The sequence below is a fragment of the Mustela putorius genome, unplaced genomic scaffold, assembly GCF_011764305.1.
Source record: "Mustela putorius furo isolate JIRA1106 unplaced genomic scaffold, ASM1176430v1.1 tig00003871_pilon_pilon_pilon, whole genome shotgun sequence".
Classification (NCBI taxonomy): domain Eukaryota; kingdom Metazoa; phylum Chordata; class Mammalia; order Carnivora; family Mustelidae; genus Mustela; species Mustela putorius.
In genome coordinates this window covers 11,958,669-11,976,071 of record NW_025422023.1, presented here as the reverse complement: position 1 = coordinate 11,976,071, position 17,403 = coordinate 11,958,669, and the positions used below count along the sequence as shown (strand labels likewise).

The following is a 17,403-nucleotide window of genomic DNA, read 5'->3' as shown; positions in this document are numbered from 1 at the left end:
AGTTTCAAATTATTCAAAACTTTCTGTGCCTCAACTTCTTCATCTGCAAAATGGGGGTAATCATATCTCCTTCACAGGGTGGCTGTGAGGATAAAATAAGATAGCGTTTATTTAAGAACCTAAATAACAATAGGCAACAAATACAAGGTAGCTATTGCACTATTTTCTATAAAGGCAAACTAATTCTTCAACTTTTTTTAATAGGGTGTAAATTTATGCCATTAATATTGCTGTTTAATAAAGCACATACTTTTGTTTTTAAAAGTCCTTTCTGTTAAAAGAAAAAATGCCCAAAGGAAAACAACTAAATACAAGTTTCTGCTGTGATACTAACTCTTGCCAAATATCATTGCACAACTGTTGGTTTGCAACATTGCATTGGCTTAAAAAAAAGAAATGCAATATTTGTTAAAGCAAATATTCCAAGTAAATAAATTTCTTTTATAATTCCAAAGTCAATGTGGCTAATACCACAATGGAAAACCTTACAAAATAAATAACACTTTTTAAAAATAATTTTGCTTTTTAAAAATTTCAGTTTGTATACACAGTATTCCTTTCAAGCTGGATTTCCAAGTTTGAAAGAGAATTAATATAATTATTTGAAAAGCCTCCTTGAGCTAAGTGTATTTGTGTTTCTTAGAATAGAAATGGCTTGGTATCTACAACCATGGGGACTGTGATCTGATGGTCATGATGTTAAGGGCTTATCTTTGATTTTTTTTTTTTTTTTCAAGGACAAGTGAATGTGGCAGTTGAGATACTGAAGACTATATTTAAAGAAATTCTTTTTTGAGTATAGCTGATGTACCAAGTTACATTAGTTTCAGGTGTACAACATAGTGATTCAACTTCTCTGTGTTAAGCTATGCTCACAAGTGTAGCTAACATCCAAACAGTATATTTTTATTAATATATATTAGTATTTGTTTTAAGAATTAATACATTAAAAAAATTATTATAAAAACATTTATATTTCTCATAGAAAATCTGGAAAATGTAGATAAATAAAAAGACAAAACTACCGGTAATCCTATCAGTCAGAGATAATTACTGGATATCTTCGAGTCTTTTAAAAATTCATTTATACCATTTTACTCAGTTTTGGCAGCTATAAAAAGTACCAATGACCAGGTGGCTGTAAAAACGGATGTTTATTTCCTGTAGCTCTGAAGGCTGGAATTTCAAGATCAACGTTCCAGTGTGGTTGGGTTCTGGTGAAGGCTCCCTTCCGGGTTGCAGACTGCTGAGTTCTCATTATATCTTCACAGGGGTGGAAGGAGCGCACTAGCCCTCTGGCCACTTCTTAAAGTTGGGTTAATCCCATTCATGAAGACTCCACCCTCATGACCTGATTACCTCCCAAATACCATCACATGGAGAATTAGATTTCGATGGGTGAGTTTTGGGGCACATAAATACTTAATCCATAATCACTCTTGTATCTACATCTATTTAAAACAACACAATCACACATCTGGAATTTACATTTATCTGCCTAGCAATGTGTTTTGCATGTTTGTCCATATAGTTTTTCCTTTATATTTTTAACATCCAAAGACTTCCATTGCATGAATAAACCCCAATTTAATCAATCTTCTATCATTAACCTTTTAACTTTTTACTAATTTTCTTCAATTTTACATCGTACTTCCACAGACATTTTTGTGGCTAACTCTGCATACTTCTGTGGTTTTGTTCAAAGTAAATTATGGGTCAAATGTGATATGTAAAAATATTAGAACTGTTGGATATATATCTCAAATTGCCTTTCAAAAGCAAGTACAAAAGGACATCACTTCTTCCAGTCCTTCAGTGTTTATTTTCCCAAAGCCTCGATTATTTCTATTAAAAATTTTTTTATTAAATCAGTAAGACTAAAATGCATATGATTTTACTTTGTCCTTATTCAATTATGTGATTATATTTTCTTGTATTTGTCTATTACTGATTTGTAAAGGTATGCCACATGAATATGTAAATGTTAAGGTGTTAAAGTTGAGATCTGAATATAAAAAAGGAACATGCTTATTTGCTTTCCTGCTTTTTCTCATTTCTTGCTTTGCTGTTCTCAGCCCTTTTTGTACTGGGTCTCACAGTTCCTTAAGTGAAGTGGTCCTATTTTGACTTAAAAGGAACTGAAAATTGATTCGACTTGGAACTTCAAATGGTAGATCAAATTTATGATTTATGCCCTTTAAAAAAGGGCTTGCTTAAATTCAGAACTCTATAAACATACATCATCTCACATTATTCCTGTACCTTTCACCTACAGATCAGATGGGATTAAAAAAGAGTCAATGCAAATATTATGACACATCACTCAAAGTCTTAGAATGTTGAATGGAAAGGACCTTTAAAGCTCTAGTTCAACAATTTGGTTGGTTCACAGAGGAAGAAGGTGGAGAACCTCTAGACTTTAGAGTTAGAACCCTTGTTCAAATCCTAGTTCTGTCACTTACCGAAAGTAAATAGGAAAATGTACTCAACCTCTTGGAACATTGGTTTTGCCATCTCTCAAACATGGTTAATGTTAACTGGTTCATTAGACTATTGTGAGGTCAGTCGCTTTCCCGTACTCTAATGACTTACCTGGGGTCACTTTACTAATTAACCGGACAAAACAGACTAGAATCCTTATCTCTTAATTATTCATCCCATGCTCAGTTCACTGTACCCCAGTTCTCTTTCTTAATTAAGGATCTCGAAGCATGGCATATCAAGCTATAGCATCTTAACTGAAAATATACTAGAATGAAACAAAGGTGTGGTGAATACACTTGTTTAGTTGACCTAATCTCTCAGTGCCGTCCAGGGAAAGCACTGGACAATATGACATACCTATGACTGGACAAGCTAGATTTATTCCTGGGTGCAAGGAAGGGAGAATTTCATTGGGCAATGTGAGACATTTCAGAAGTTTTTGAAGGACTTATCACAGGATCAAGACAAATGTGAAATGACTTGGGGGGATGGTTTAAGGAAGTGGCTTTGCCCTCATTAGGATGTTATCCATAGTTGGGGATAATTCTATGATTAGACATTTTTAAAAAAAGATTTATTTGAGAGAGAGAAAGAGATAGCATGAGGAGGGGCAGAGGGAGAGGAAGGAGAGAAGCAGACTCCAAACTGAGTGCAGAGCCCAATATGGGGCTCTGTCTGAGGATCTTGAGATCATAACCTGAGCCGAAATCAAGAGTTGGCCACTTATCTGACTGAGACACCCAGTACCCAACTGGACTAAGACTTAAGTCTGGACTAAGACTGGACATTTTTAAAAATCCTGTGTATAAGATGGGAAAAGTAAAGTAAGCCCAAAGCGGCAGTTGGGAAAAGAGCAGCAAGTTTCCATATTAGCCAGTACATGGGGATGTTTGGTATTTCTATGGTTTGCACAATGACCTTGTTTCTGTGCTTAAAGAAATTATGGAATAGTTTTGTCTTTCTTCGTCACAGGCATTGGTGGTGATTTAGAAGCTTATTTATGATCAACTGTAGAATATCAAGGCCTATTGTGAGTGATGCATTAGCTCTTAACACTGCTAACGTCTGGCTGTGTTAGGCCAGTTTCTGAATGTAAGAAGCTGCTTTCCTTTTTATCTGTGTTATCTTCTCTCTTGCCACTTTTAGGCCAGCAGTGACTCTGGGACAAAATTCTGGCCAAAGAGATACAAACATGTTCTGGGATCTTTCCGTTAAAATTGGATTTTACCTATTAAAACGTATTGGCACCATCCCTTCTTGCTGGCCTATCTTCCTGCTTGGGGGAAAGAGGATGTATTTATAGAAGGTGCAGCAGTCTTTTTTTTGTAATAATGAGGAAGATCAAGGAAATCTCAGTCTTTGGCATGACTGCTCTGCTGAACCAATCAAGCATTAGTAATTGGATTTCTCACTGTAGGGGGAAAAATAACTCCCTAATTTAAGGAAAAAAGTCACTCTAGTTAGGCTGTTTGTTACCTATATTTGAAAGCATTCCTAAAACATTAGGTATCCATGTTCATATTTACTAAACTAGATACTTTTCTGGCAGCCAGATTTTTATGATGGCTCAGAGCATATTCCATTTGGAAATATAACTTGGAAATACCCCATTTTTTTAAAATAAGGCTTATGTTAGGTGGAAAAATTGTTTTTTCTGCTTCATAAAATTTGTCATTACTTCATTCAGATGCAATTGCTTCCTTGGTTTCAGAAACCTACATAAAAATGAAGGCTTTATAAACCTTCCAGATTAAGTTCAATGGAAAGAAGTGTGGGCACATTTTTGTAGACTTGACTATTAAAAGGTGAATACAGCTGTAAACCTAATTGCTGGATAATTGTGACTTCACTGTTGCAGTTTCAGTGGTGAAGTCCCAATGGGTCCCTACAGGCATTGTGATTTGTTAAGCTTAACAGTGTATTAGTTGGCTTTAATGATCACTGACTAAAGGGTAGAAAGACCTCTTATCCTCCGAGAAGGAGAATTCCATGGTTACTCTCTACCACTGTGGTTAGCAGTTTAGAGCTCCTAGTACAGAATCAATGGCCACTGGAAAACTGATACTGTGTTGAGAGATGAGGATGAGGACAACAGCTAATTACTATTTTTTTTTAAAGATTAAATTTATTTATTTGACAGAGCGAGACATAGCGAGAGAGGGAACACAAGTAGGGTTAGTAGAAGAGGGAGAGGGAGCAAGGAGCAGGGAGCGTGATGCTTAATGACTGAGCAACCCAGGTGCCCCAATAGCTAATTACTATTAATATCTAGTGTGCAAGAACACTAAACCACAGGGGCCAGTAGGAATTCAATGTCTTCCAGATTCTGAATGAGAGGTTTTAATAAAAGATAAGGGATGATGTTCAGAGAAACTTGATGTACTGACATTTAGGACTCATATTGAAAATTATGTGTCTATGGTTAGAATAAATTTGACTCAATCCACCAAATGATAATTATTCCACAGGTGTTTCTTATCTGCCTTTATACATAGTAGGTGCAAAATAGTTCAAGAAATGGTTGAAAGTCCATTAGAATTTGGCTCTGCAGAATGGCTCTGCAATAATGACTATAGTTTATCAAAATATTCTCTATAAATGGTAAATCAATTAGCAGGTCACAATTCCTATATTACAGTTATATTACTGAGTAAAATATATTAATGTTCATTGTGGTGAACCTATACTATCCAGATGCAAGGAAATTGAGTAATTGATGAGGAAGATCCTTGTCCACTTAATTAAATAGAATGTGAATCTTGCATGGAGTGCTTGACTCTACCAGAAAAATGTGTCAGTGCATGAAGCTGACCAGTGTCTTTTTCAAGAAAAACTCAACCCTAATCCACAACAAAACTGTTTCACAATATAAGTTTAATATTCTATACTCAGAATATTTTAAAAGTCTGAGTTTTTCTTCCAGTTCTTATATAGGCAGATGAAATAAATCCATCCAAATGAAAGGATTCATACAAACAGCCCCCTGAAGGGTTATTGGCTATAGGTATGTGTTGAAATTATAGGCGCTATACACCTTCATGAAATTTGAGTAAACTGGAGAAATTCACTGAAAGAGGAACATGCAGAATATAAGTTTCATGGTAATCCTCTTCGGTAGGATTGTCATTATGTAGGCTTCTCAGACTTCCTTCCTGTTTTGCATTTCTTCAGGAAAGAAGCTCTTTGAAATGAATAGGAGATCCATCCCAGGAAAGATACTGCAAAAGATGTTTAGAAGCTTGTCTGTTTTTCCTATTTTGTTGTTTTTGTGATACTGAACACCTTCCCACAGAATTAAGTTCTGATGAAGTCTGTGTCACGACGAACTTATTTTCAGAGAATGAATGCATGAAAGAACAAACTCTTAGTCTTTTTGCTAGGAATTTCTCTCCAAATCTGTTAAAAGCAGAGGAAGGGGCAGATGAAGTCAGTGAGCTAAGTACTAAATTGGATATATCAAATTAGCAGTAAAAAATAAAGGAGGGAGTCTAGAGGCCATTCTACCTATCACAGGGGTCCTGAAGGTACTTCACAGCACTGGACTTTAAGACTGGTAAGGAAGCAGTTGCCACAGGGATAAGCTAGTTCACCAAAACGATTTTGCTTAACCTCTTTGGCAGAAAGGTTGGCTATGTTTTGCACCTTCTTTGCACTTACTTGTGACCAGGAAGACTAAGTTCTGGCCAAGAGGAGTTACTAATGCCTTCTCCAGGCATGGCCCATAAAACACCTCTCACTCAATCTTCCATGCTCTTTTTCTCCTCACCTGGCTAGATGTAGGAGGATCCAGCAATGTACTCTGAGGCCCTGAGGAATGGTAGAGTCTCTAGCTAGAAGCAGCTGGGTTCCTTTGTGGAGCAGAGACCCCTACCAAAGCATATTGCACCATGATTTGCTTGAGAAATAAACCTTTATTGTGTTAGTCTTTGAAATTTGAGAAGTGTTTGCTACAGCAGATAGCTTATCCTAACTGATTTTGAAATTTGTACCTACCAGTGGGGCACCGGTATAACAACAAATGTGGCACTGATTTAGTGTTTGCCAGTGGGCAGCGAGGACTGTGATATTAGAAGCTGAAAATATGGTCATGAATGGGAAGAACCTTGGATGTTGTCTGGGAATCCAGAAGGCATGATTTATACTTGAAAATCTTATAGCTTTAGGACAGTGATTCTTAACCGTGGGTACATATTAGAATCACTTGAAGAACTGTAAAAACTATCTATGCTCTGTCCCCACCCCCAGAGATTCTGACTTAACGTGTGTGTATGTGTTGGAGAAGGGGAAGATCATTAGTAGCATTTTAACAGTTTTCCAGGTAGTTCTGATATGCAGCCAAGCTTGAGAACCAAAGCTCAAGGCAGAGATCAGCAATTGGCTTTTTTGTAAAGGTCAAAATTGTAAATATTTTGGGCTCTGAGAGCACTATCATCTTTGTTGCACATATTCAACTCTGCTGATATAGCATGAAGGCAGCCATGACAATATGTAAGCAAATGGGTAGCCTGTGTTCCAGTAAAATTTGTTTACAAAACAGGCAAAACAGCTGGATTTTACCTGTGGGCACTTGTTTGCTGATCCTTTCTCTAGGCCTGTGATTCTCAAAAACTTTCTTCTTGGGACTGATTTATCTTTTTAAAAACTACTGAGAATTACAAAAAGATTTTGTTTATGAGCTATATTTAGGAAAAATTACCACATGAAAACTGAGAAGTTAAAGATACTAATGAGCTGAAAATAATCATAAATCCATTATGTTAAAATAAATAATTTTCAAAAGCACTTTATTAAAGGATGACAATGTTTCACATTTTTTGTAAAACTCTATACTGTCCAGTTTAATAGGCATAGAGATTCTCATTTGCCTTCCCATTTGCTCTGTTATGATATGTTGAAGTATATGAGGAAAACGTGGCCTGACACAGATGTGGACATATTTTCTGTGAGAAGGGCAATCTTCTTTTGTCAGAGTATTTGAATAGCCTTTTCAAATAACTATGGATAGTTTTTGTAATAATTCAAAATAGGTGATAATTTAAATTGATTACAATGTAGATTCTGAAATCATATCAAGGAACTTTTTGCACATTATTACATTAAAATCTATTAGTTTACTGTACTTCAAAGGGATTTTTTTACCCATGAATAATTTTGTGATATCTTTCATCGGTTTCTTAGAAAATATTGTTTCACTGATTTACACATTGACACACCTCATTATATAATATTTCTAAAAATCACATTTGTTAATATCAGTACTGATATCTTCAGAAAAGTCTTTAAAGATTCAGAACTGTCAGGCGCATGGTGTCAGAGATGATTTTTCCAAAATTCTAATTCTTACTTGAAAGCTTGAGTTTTATCATTGGCAACAGATACTGTCAGGTTGTTCGCCTTCAAGTGACAGGCTCACTTCATTTATTTTCAAGAAAATGACTGCCAAATACCCAAGTCTGAATAACCATATTTTGTTTATCACTTGTTCTCTCAAGTAAAAATGGTGTCCCATGAAAAAGAGATGAGTTCAGTTTGCAACTCAAACAATCACATATTGCTTTTCCTCCAAGACAACCATTGTATTTTGGTATGCAGCAGAAGCGCTTTACGTGTTCTTTCCTTTTGATCCCACAGAATATTGAAAAGACTTGTACTCGAGGGTTGAGATTTAATAAAGTGAATAATTTTTCCTGTTTCAGCAGGGGCATTCTTAAGTGAAAGGTGTTTTTTTTGTTTGTTTGTTTGTTTGTTTTGTTTTTTGTTTTTTGGGTTTTTTTGCAGCAAGTTTATGGTGACAAATAGGACCCAAAGTCCAATGATACAGTGATGCAGTTTGCTGAAAGTGCCTTGATTTGTGCTAAGGCACCAGCAGTTTCACCCACCACTGCTGGTGTGGCATCTGTGCAAGTGTTGTCAACACTGTGAAAAAGGCAAACAACCTCTTAGAGTTTTTATAAAAGTAATTTTGACTTGTGGATCCACTAAAAGAATCTCCAGGATTCCTAGGTTTGTGTAAACCATACTTTGAGAACCCTTGTTTTAGGTCATGTTCATCAGTGTGTTGGCTTCCTCTGGTAAGGTGTTTCAAAAAAGAGATGTGTTCAGACAGGGTTACTCAGTTTTCAAGCTGACCAGAAAACAATAGACAGTCAAAGACTTGGGGTAAAAAGTGGTTGGGAAGCCAACTGCCTCCAGATCCTAAATAGAGCCATGAAAGTCAGGTAAAACTTTTTAGTTGGTTATCATGAATTAGTTTTAGGTCAAGGATCTGATTAAGAGTGAAGCCTTGTGATATGAAACCATAATAAAAGTAGCTGTTAAGGAGAGGGAGGAAAGAGAAAGACCTGAGACTTACAGATTGGAGCAAATGCAACAGAAGCCTAGCATGTTTTTGATGAAAATTTTATTGTCAAGAAATCCAAAATATCAGACTAAAAAACTCACTGGCTGAGCTGTAAAATCACATTTTGGGTTCTCAGACTTTTGGTAACACTCATTTCAGCTGTTACCAAAGGGAGTAAATACACAATAAGAACTCCTAAAAGCTGAGTCCAAGGAGTAAAGAGGGAAAGAGAATTGTTCCCAAGTAGCAGAATTAAAGCTTAATTAAATAACTCACCTTCTCCCTAGGATAAGGGCTTTAATAAAACCTACCAAGCAGGATTTCAGAATTGCAATAGGCCAGTGAATACTGTAATTCCCATTATTCCCCTTTTGGAATAGAAGTTCTAATTGCATTTATTCTGTTCATGATCCACCACTGTACATAGACTAGGCTCATAACAACACCACTCTCTTCCTTACCTGCCTGCCACGTACAAAGGTCTGAGCCGGGACTCCACGCCATAAGGAGGTGGTGTGGCCGCTGGATGGAGGAATCCTGATTAGTCAACAGAGCATAATCTTGCCCTACACCTTGAATTGGATTGTGACATGAGCAGGGAGAAAATTTTATTGTGCTAAGCCAGAGATTTTTGTTACCACACTTGTTACAAATGTTCTCTGTTACAGCATTTCAACGACTCTGAAGAAAGTAGAGTCTCTTCCATTGATTGAAACATGAGAAAATGAACTGAGGCAGTGGCAGAATCAGAATACATAGTAAAGAGGTAGACTCGGTAAGCTTCTGGAGACTGAGGAGATTTGAGCAAAAGGGACAGCAAGGGCTGTGGGATGAGTTCTAGCTCTCTATGTCTAAGTGGGTGGAAGTTTTGAATGGTACCAATAGAACAATCCAGTGAAGTTGTCCAATAGGCAGTAGTAATATGGAGGCTAAGAGCCAAGGGCAGAGGTCTCAAAAGGAGGAACATACAAGACAATCATCAAGGTATAGGTGATGGCTGAAGCCATGGGAAGGAGCAGTGGTGGATGGAATTTGTTGGGATGACTACTGAGAGGGAGAAGAGTACAGAGACCATCTAATTAAGAGTAGAATGCATAAAAGAGAATACTCCCAGAAAGGGCAAACTCCCAGAAGGGAAGCAAAATGGTAGCAAAAGGCTAGTCCATTTTGAAGAAAAAACAGTTCAAAGAATTATTAAATATTAGAGTCAAATATTGCAAAGAGTTCTAATTTTAAATTTAAGAGGGTATTGGTGACCTTCATCAGGATAATTTTAATACAGCTTTGATGTAAAATTCAAATCATTGTGGGATAAATGCCTCATGATTTTATGGATGAATAAACAGACTGAAGGTGTTAAATCTTGACCAAGGTCCATGGTACATATTGGAACTTGGCTTGGAACGCTTGCCTATCCAAGACTACAACCTGTGCTCCTCCACTCTTCCAAACACAGAAAGATGCTATTCAGATATAATTTTGATTATCATTTTGCTAAAGCAGTATAAAATAGAAGGCTTACAGAAACTGTAAAGGTCAATATTTTCAGAGAGAAAGGTATCGGTGACTTTTCTATATTTTCTGAGATGATTCCCCTCTCATTCCTCCTTCCCTGCTTTCTTTACCTTAAGCTGATTCTATGGATTTTGTTGGTAATGTGGAGTTAAATTTTATAACATGAATGGGTGTGTCACTGTTATACACTTTTAATAGGATTATGTTGGTTTTAGAACACAGGTTGTATTAGTCTGCTGAAGTAAACTTTTTCCCTAAAACTATGTCTAAATAAGATGATTGATAGAACTTTTTTCTCTAAAGTTGTATAAAACTTAATTAGTAAGATCAAAGACTAGAAGAGCTTAATAGCCACAGTCACATTTACCAGATGCCTGGTTAGTAATTTAGCTTTTAGAATATAATCCCTAAACAAGTAAAAAACAGAAACAAATTTTTTTTAGGAGATTTAACTTATGATTTTTTACTTCAATAAACCTAATGGAAAATCTTAAGTGCTGTTATAGAGCACTATTTCAAAATAAGCCCCTTAGCAAAATAAATGAAAGACATGTAGAAACCTGAAGAAGCATTTATGCTTCAGAGCCAAGGTGTCTGCAGAACTTGTGGAGGAAACCTCTCTTTCTTTCATTTCATATAAAGACCATTTTGTGTGAAATAAAGGAGAGTAATTGGCATCACTTGAATTCATTATTCATTAAATTTAACTATTTTTGGCTTGGTATATACTGATTTCCTAATCTGGAATGCCTGCTAAAATATTTTCATTAAGATGTGTTATTTTAAGTAGTAAAGGACCTTCCAATTTAGGACTCAGAACATTCAATTTGGAGTATATATAAAGTCAAGAATAAATACAGTCAGCATTATTAAACATAAACCTTGCTACTGCCCTACTTCAGTTGCAATTTTTGATTGCATAATTCATTCTTGTTTATCCCCTTTGCATTTCTATAGCAACTATTTCTGTGGAATTTATGTGTTTGGTTGAAATGTCCCAGTAGAACAAAAAAGAAGCTTTTGTAAAATTTTTCTGAAGGCTGAATGTAGTGATGAGGAATTGAGAAAGGACCGGGCTTGTTTGCAAAGCAATTAAAAAAAAAAAAAAATCTCTTTATATGTGTTTAAATGTGTGTGCAAACACACACTGGATGTGTGTCTCATTTTAAAGACCATAAACCTCAACTGATTATTCATATTCACTTAAAATGGGGTGGCAGATGACAATCTCCCTTTTAAAAATTAGTTGATAGGAAACAATTCAGAGAGCAGAGATATTCAGTCTCATCTAAAAAAAAAACCCCAAAACTCATCTTATTTTTAAGTTACCCATGTGGATTTTTGTAAAATTATAAATAGAAAAATGTAGCTATCACATGCCAATTACATGTTACATAAGAGATAGGGTAATGGATGTGTTCCATGTTTTAAGGGATACTATTATGCAATGCACACTGCCACATGGGAAATTCAAAGGAAACATAAAATGGTTTATGAAAGAACAAAATTAAACTAAGTTTATTTTTATTTCTAAACTAAGCTTATTTTTTAGCAATTGTAAAACATTTTATTCAGTTGTTCTCATCAGGACTAAATTTATCTTATTCAGACAATTAATTCAGAAGGTTCAGAAAATTTTTGCTTATGAGATTGAGATCTGACAAGATTTAGATTTCTAATGACTGTTTTTCAGAATCTGTTGTATGCTGGAAGGATAACATTGCAATTTCTAAGTCTCTTATCAAATGTTAAGACTGCTTAACACATTTCATAAAAGCAATAAAAATAGAAAAATTATATATTAACTAAATTTTGTATTTTTAACATTTTAAAACATGTTTTGTATTTAGGTGAAACAAGGCTAAAATTGTTTTTTTTAAGATTTTATTTAATTATTTGAAAGACAGAGATCACAAGCAGGCAGAGAGGCAGAGAGAGAGAGAGAGGAGGAAGCAGGTTCCCTGATGAGCAGACAACCTGATGCAGGGCTCTCTGTGGGGCTTGCTTCGGGGCTTGATCCCAGGACCCAGGGATCAGGATGTGAGCCAGAGGCAGAGGCTTTAACCCATTGACCCAACCAGGCACCCCTGGGGTTTTAAAATTAGAATAGTTGTCTTGTATGGTATTAGTTACATATAATAAAAGCAAGTAAAACAAAAACTTTGTAATTTCATACTAAATGTATTCACTAATTCATTGAACATGTATGAATTATTTACTCTGTGACAAGATATTCTACCTATATCTCTGGATACATAACAAAAGTTTAGCTACTCGATACTTTCTGAAACCTGAGGACTAATTCTTACTATCACTGTGTAGTAAGATCATTTGGTGCAGGTCCTGAGTAAAAGGGAAAAAAGGAGCAAACAAAACAAAAGTATACTGATGAATTACAAAAACTACTATTTAACTGGGTTGGGACAAAGGTTGTTAGTGCTGTTGGCCACAACTATCTGAAAAGAGCCCAAAATGTCAAGCTGACCTCTTAATGGTGACTGGGTAATTACCAAGGTTCAGTGGTTTGTTCTTGATGTGCATCCAAACATTTGGATGTCTGTCCAGCATTTTTAGTTAGAGCTTTCTCTTCTATTAACGCAGTTTAGGAAAGTGTAAAGTAGGAGCTGAACATTTATGATACTATTTTTATCATTATATGAAACAAATGAAAGCAGTCCATATTTTGAATGCATTCCCTTAAGTTCATGTGGGGCTCAAGTTGGTTGGCATTAGTTATTTATGCCTCATTGTTGATAGCAAGAATGCAGATGTTGTGAATTCAGAACCTGAGGGACAGACAATAGCTAAGATCCCCATAGGCTGTGACATGTTCCGTGAAAGACAGAAATGGGTGATGCGAATGATGGTAATGGGCTGGAGGGGGTGGGAAGGAAGTCAAAAAGAGGCTCTCCAAGGAGGCAACACCTAACTTGAGGTCCAAAGGATGAGGAGCCCTGGGGGAAAGAATGTTGCCGGCAGGCAGAACTAGTAGTGCAGAAATAGGCAGTGAAAGGAGCGCGTTGGTTAGGAACAGGAAGGAGGGTAATTTATGCTCCACTGGAAAGAATCTTTCTGACTTAGGTGATTTCATATCCAATGGAGAATGCTCCGCTGTCAAGCCGCAGAGCCTGGGTTGCAGTACAGTAATCAACCATCCCCAATTGCAGCCACTTCGAACAACTAGATTTCTCTCTCACCCACTCCATCTGTCCATTGCCGTCGGCCACGTGCTCTGCTCGGCGTGCTCCTCACTCCAGGACCCTCGCTGACCCGGCAGTCATGACCGGGAACACAGCCGTTACGGTGCAGAGTAAAAAGCAAGCCCGGCACATCCAGGGCAGCCTCTTAAAGCTTAGCAAACGTCGCTTCCACTTGCATTTCATTGGCCAAAGCAGTGACTAATCTCAAGTCAGGAAGGGAGTGTGGCTCTCCAGCGTGCCTGGGAGACGAGTAGAGCTAGAAGTATTGATGAGCGGAAGTAATAATGTTCCCTGTGTGGGTCAGTGAATGACCTGGTATTGCATGTACAAGTGGTGAGGGGGTGCGCGTCTTCAGGGAAAAGGTCTATTGCTTTAATCAGATTCTCAAAGGAATCCGTGACACAACAATGATTAAAAACCGCTGGACCAGTTGAAAACTGTCATGTAAACAGATAATTGCTATACAAGGCAATTTGCAGCATGAGTGAAAGGCTGAAATGATTAAAATGTTGTGAGTGGGGATGTGTGCACGTGCGTTGTGTGCACATTTGTTAGGTGCACGCAAGTGTGTGTGTGGTGATAAGGCAGACATTGAGCAAATTCATAGATCAAAGAGTGGAAGGCAGAGAGCAGAAAGCAGCGGATTAAAGACCCCAAAGGGTTAGGGGAAGTGACTGAAGCCCCAGAAGATGTCTGAGGAGAAGGTATCCAATATTCTCTACAAGTGTTAGCTCTGGGGATCAGCTAATTCCCCGATGGAATTAAGGAGGAAAGGGGAGCGGGAGTAGGGAAAGGACGATACTCCCACAGCTCAGGCTGCAGGGGGAGGGGAAAGAGAGGACCGCTATTTTGTCTGATAGATGGACAAGGGCAGCTACTTACACTGAGGAGATCGTGGAGTATGTTGACAATTCGGAACAGCTGTAGGGGAAATCTGAAACGGAGCTGACTGGGGACAAATGAAAGGACTGCCAGCAGCACTGAGGGTCCGGCTGATGTTGGAGAACATAGATTTGGTGTGGTGCCAGTACACAGAGTTACGGGATTTTTCCGTATCCATGCTCAGCTGCCTGGAAGCAGAAGCTGAGAAAGTTGATGGTTGGATTGGATCTGGGGCTGGGGATTGGCAGAGCAGGTGTGGCAACATGTTCTGCTGATAATAGGAAGTTCAAGGATCTCTGAACAGGCAGAAAAGACTAATTTAACTTTTAATTTTTTAAATTAAGCTGGTCTGGGGGCGCCTGGGTGGCTCAAGGGGTTAAAACCTCTGCCTTCAGCTCAGGTCATGATCTCAGGGTCCTGGGATCCAGTTCCGAATTGGGCTCTCTGCTCAACAGGGAGCCTGCTTCCTCCTCTCTCTCTCTCTCTCTCTCTCTCTGCCTCCCTCTCTGCCTACTTGTGATCTGTCAAATAAACAAATAAATAAATCTTAAAAAAAAGAAAAAGAAGTTTAAATTAAGCTGGTCTATAATGGCGAGAAACCCCTTTGCACCTCTAATTGCTCGTTGTGAGTTGTGGTTGTCATTCCCAGGACAACTTGGTTTTGTCGTGAATTCATAACTGATGTAACATCTAGAACCAGTATGGTTAAGAGTAAGCAGTATAGCTTATTTCTTACTGCTTGAGTAGGAGTAATCGTGCTACAGCCACAGAAGATTTTATGGGTTCCTGATAGCCCCTTACTTATTCCTCTAGTAAAATCTCACAGAAGAAAGGTAAAAGAAAAAAAAAATCTCTAAAAATATAATCACATACTCAGAGACAGAATTGCTTAGCTAAGCATCTTGCTATTAATTAATATGTTGTATATTTTGCTGCCTTGGCTGCTAGTAAGACATTGTATTTAGGGAAACTATTAAATGAAGACAAAAGAAAAACATCTGGAGTAGCTAGCTCCGAAGCAGAGTGTGGTTTGAAGTAGTGTTGCATTGGGTGCCTCTTTCCCCAGTTGCCTGCCAAGTCCCTGAATTTTCCTGATTTCAGGGAGGTTACATCATAAGCATTTGATTAAAAATCATGTTGCTGTTCATAGAGGCTGCATATGCATGCTTAAGGCAAACACAACCATCATGCTAATTCTTCTGGCTTTCTTGAAACCTGTCCTTTCACTTCCCACCTCCTTGGAATGGAGGTTTTGTTTCTGACGTGTCTCTTGATGAGTGACAGGTGAGGTGAGCTAGTCTGATCCTTTAGAATTATGTTTGAGGCTGAAATTAAATGAGACTTTTCACATCCTTTCCCAACAGAAAGGAGTTAGCTAGCAGGAGGCAAGCAAGTTAAAATTCTAAAAAGAGGTTGTCGCTACAAATGGCTCTTCCCCAGAAGACCCTCTCTCAGAATTTCGGTTGTTGAAAACGAGCAGGTTTTATCTCCAGGAACGAAGTCTCTCTTCGCTTCTGGGCTGCCAGCTTGTCGACGATCTTCAGCTGAGGCAGCGCTGCCAGAATGAAGAGCTGGAGAATCTCCTCGACTCTCTATTTATTTTAGAGTATGATAATTTGAGGGAAAATTAAAATTGCCAGTTTTCCATTACATACGAAAGCTCTCAGTGCCGGTTATCTCATCAGACCTCACAAATATATTTCTGCAGAAAATTATGTAAACAGATAGAAGAGCCAAGAAAAGGGGGGATTAATGTCTGGTCAAAGTCCACACAGTGTCTTTAGGGCGAGGCTGGGCACCTGCCCCTCTGGACTGATCTGCTGGAGCTCTTCCTGTGCTAGCCCAGGACAGGGCAGCATGCAATGCCCAGATCACAGAGCCAATACTGTGCTGAGGGCTCGTGATGCAAGGGCCAAGGATACTAGGTTTTAAGTCTTCACGTGTTGACTGCAACAAGCAGCTCCTCAGGCCCAGAGACTGCGGCACTCTGAAAGCAGGAGCTGTGTGTTCATCTTCGCAAACAGCACCATCCTCAGTGCCTGGCACAGCACTAGAAATCCACTCAGTGGTGAATCCCGTGGAATACATTCAGCCTTTAACAAGGACCCAAACAATCTCCATTCTCTGCTCAGTATGTTGCCATGGCTTCTCGTTCCACTCTGAGTTCAAGTCGAAGCCCTAAGCCAGGTGATTTGCTGCCTGCTGCCTGAGACACTATGGTGCTCGTCTCCATTCCCCCTTCTCTCCCCATGTACCCTCCTTCTACTCCTTTTCTGTGACCCTCGGCTGTTCTTTAGGCCTGGGCCCTTACTCTACATCCCTGAAAGGCCACCAGCTTTACTTCCTTCAAGACTCTGCCCAAGTGTCATTTTTTTATTGTCCTATTTCCATTGTTCTTGTCCTCCCTTGTCCCCTGCCCACCTGTACCTTTGAGCTTCCTCAGCCTGGTCTTACCTAGCACTTACCACCTTCTGACTTTAACCTGCTATATCATTCACTTAATTATTACTTTGATGTTTTGCTGTTTGTGTCTCTTTTCCTAAGGCATTAGACTACAAGGGCAAAGATTTTTGTCTTTTTTTTGGTCACTAATATCACTAGCATTCCATCCAGTGCCCGACACATAGAGAATGCTCTGTAAATAATTGTTGAATGATTAATAAAAGTGGATTAATGAATCCAGTAAATAGATGAGTCGGAAAGTGAAAAGGATACACCTTTCAAGCCAGCTATGAAGGTGAACCGTCAGTTGTGGTCAATTTATAGAGGCAAACATTTATTTTCATATTCAGAATCTCTTGTAATTCATGATGAACTTGGCCAACTTTCAGAGTCCAAGCTGCAGACATCCAACCTATTAACTATTAAAGTCTTAACTCTTGTTAACATGTAGTTCAATCCCTGATGAACACACACAGAGCACGTGTGGAGTCTGGTATTTTTCCAAAGTGGGGTCTGAGTCCCTCTGCATTAGAGTTGCTT

The 17,403-nt window shown here is 38.1% G+C and overlaps 1 long non-coding RNA gene across 1 annotated transcript in view; it reads right to left on the bottom strand.

The window, feature by feature from the left end:
• Positions 1–13,777, bottom strand: part of LOC101674778 — an 88,959-nt gene extending 75,182 nt beyond the window's left edge. Inside the window, exon 1 of the long non-coding RNA XR_001178731.2 lies at positions 13,537–13,777. This is a non-coding gene — a long non-coding RNA (uncharacterized LOC101674778). The remainder of the gene's footprint in view (positions 1–13,536) is intronic.
• Positions 13,778–17,403: the final 3,626 nt, after the last annotated feature.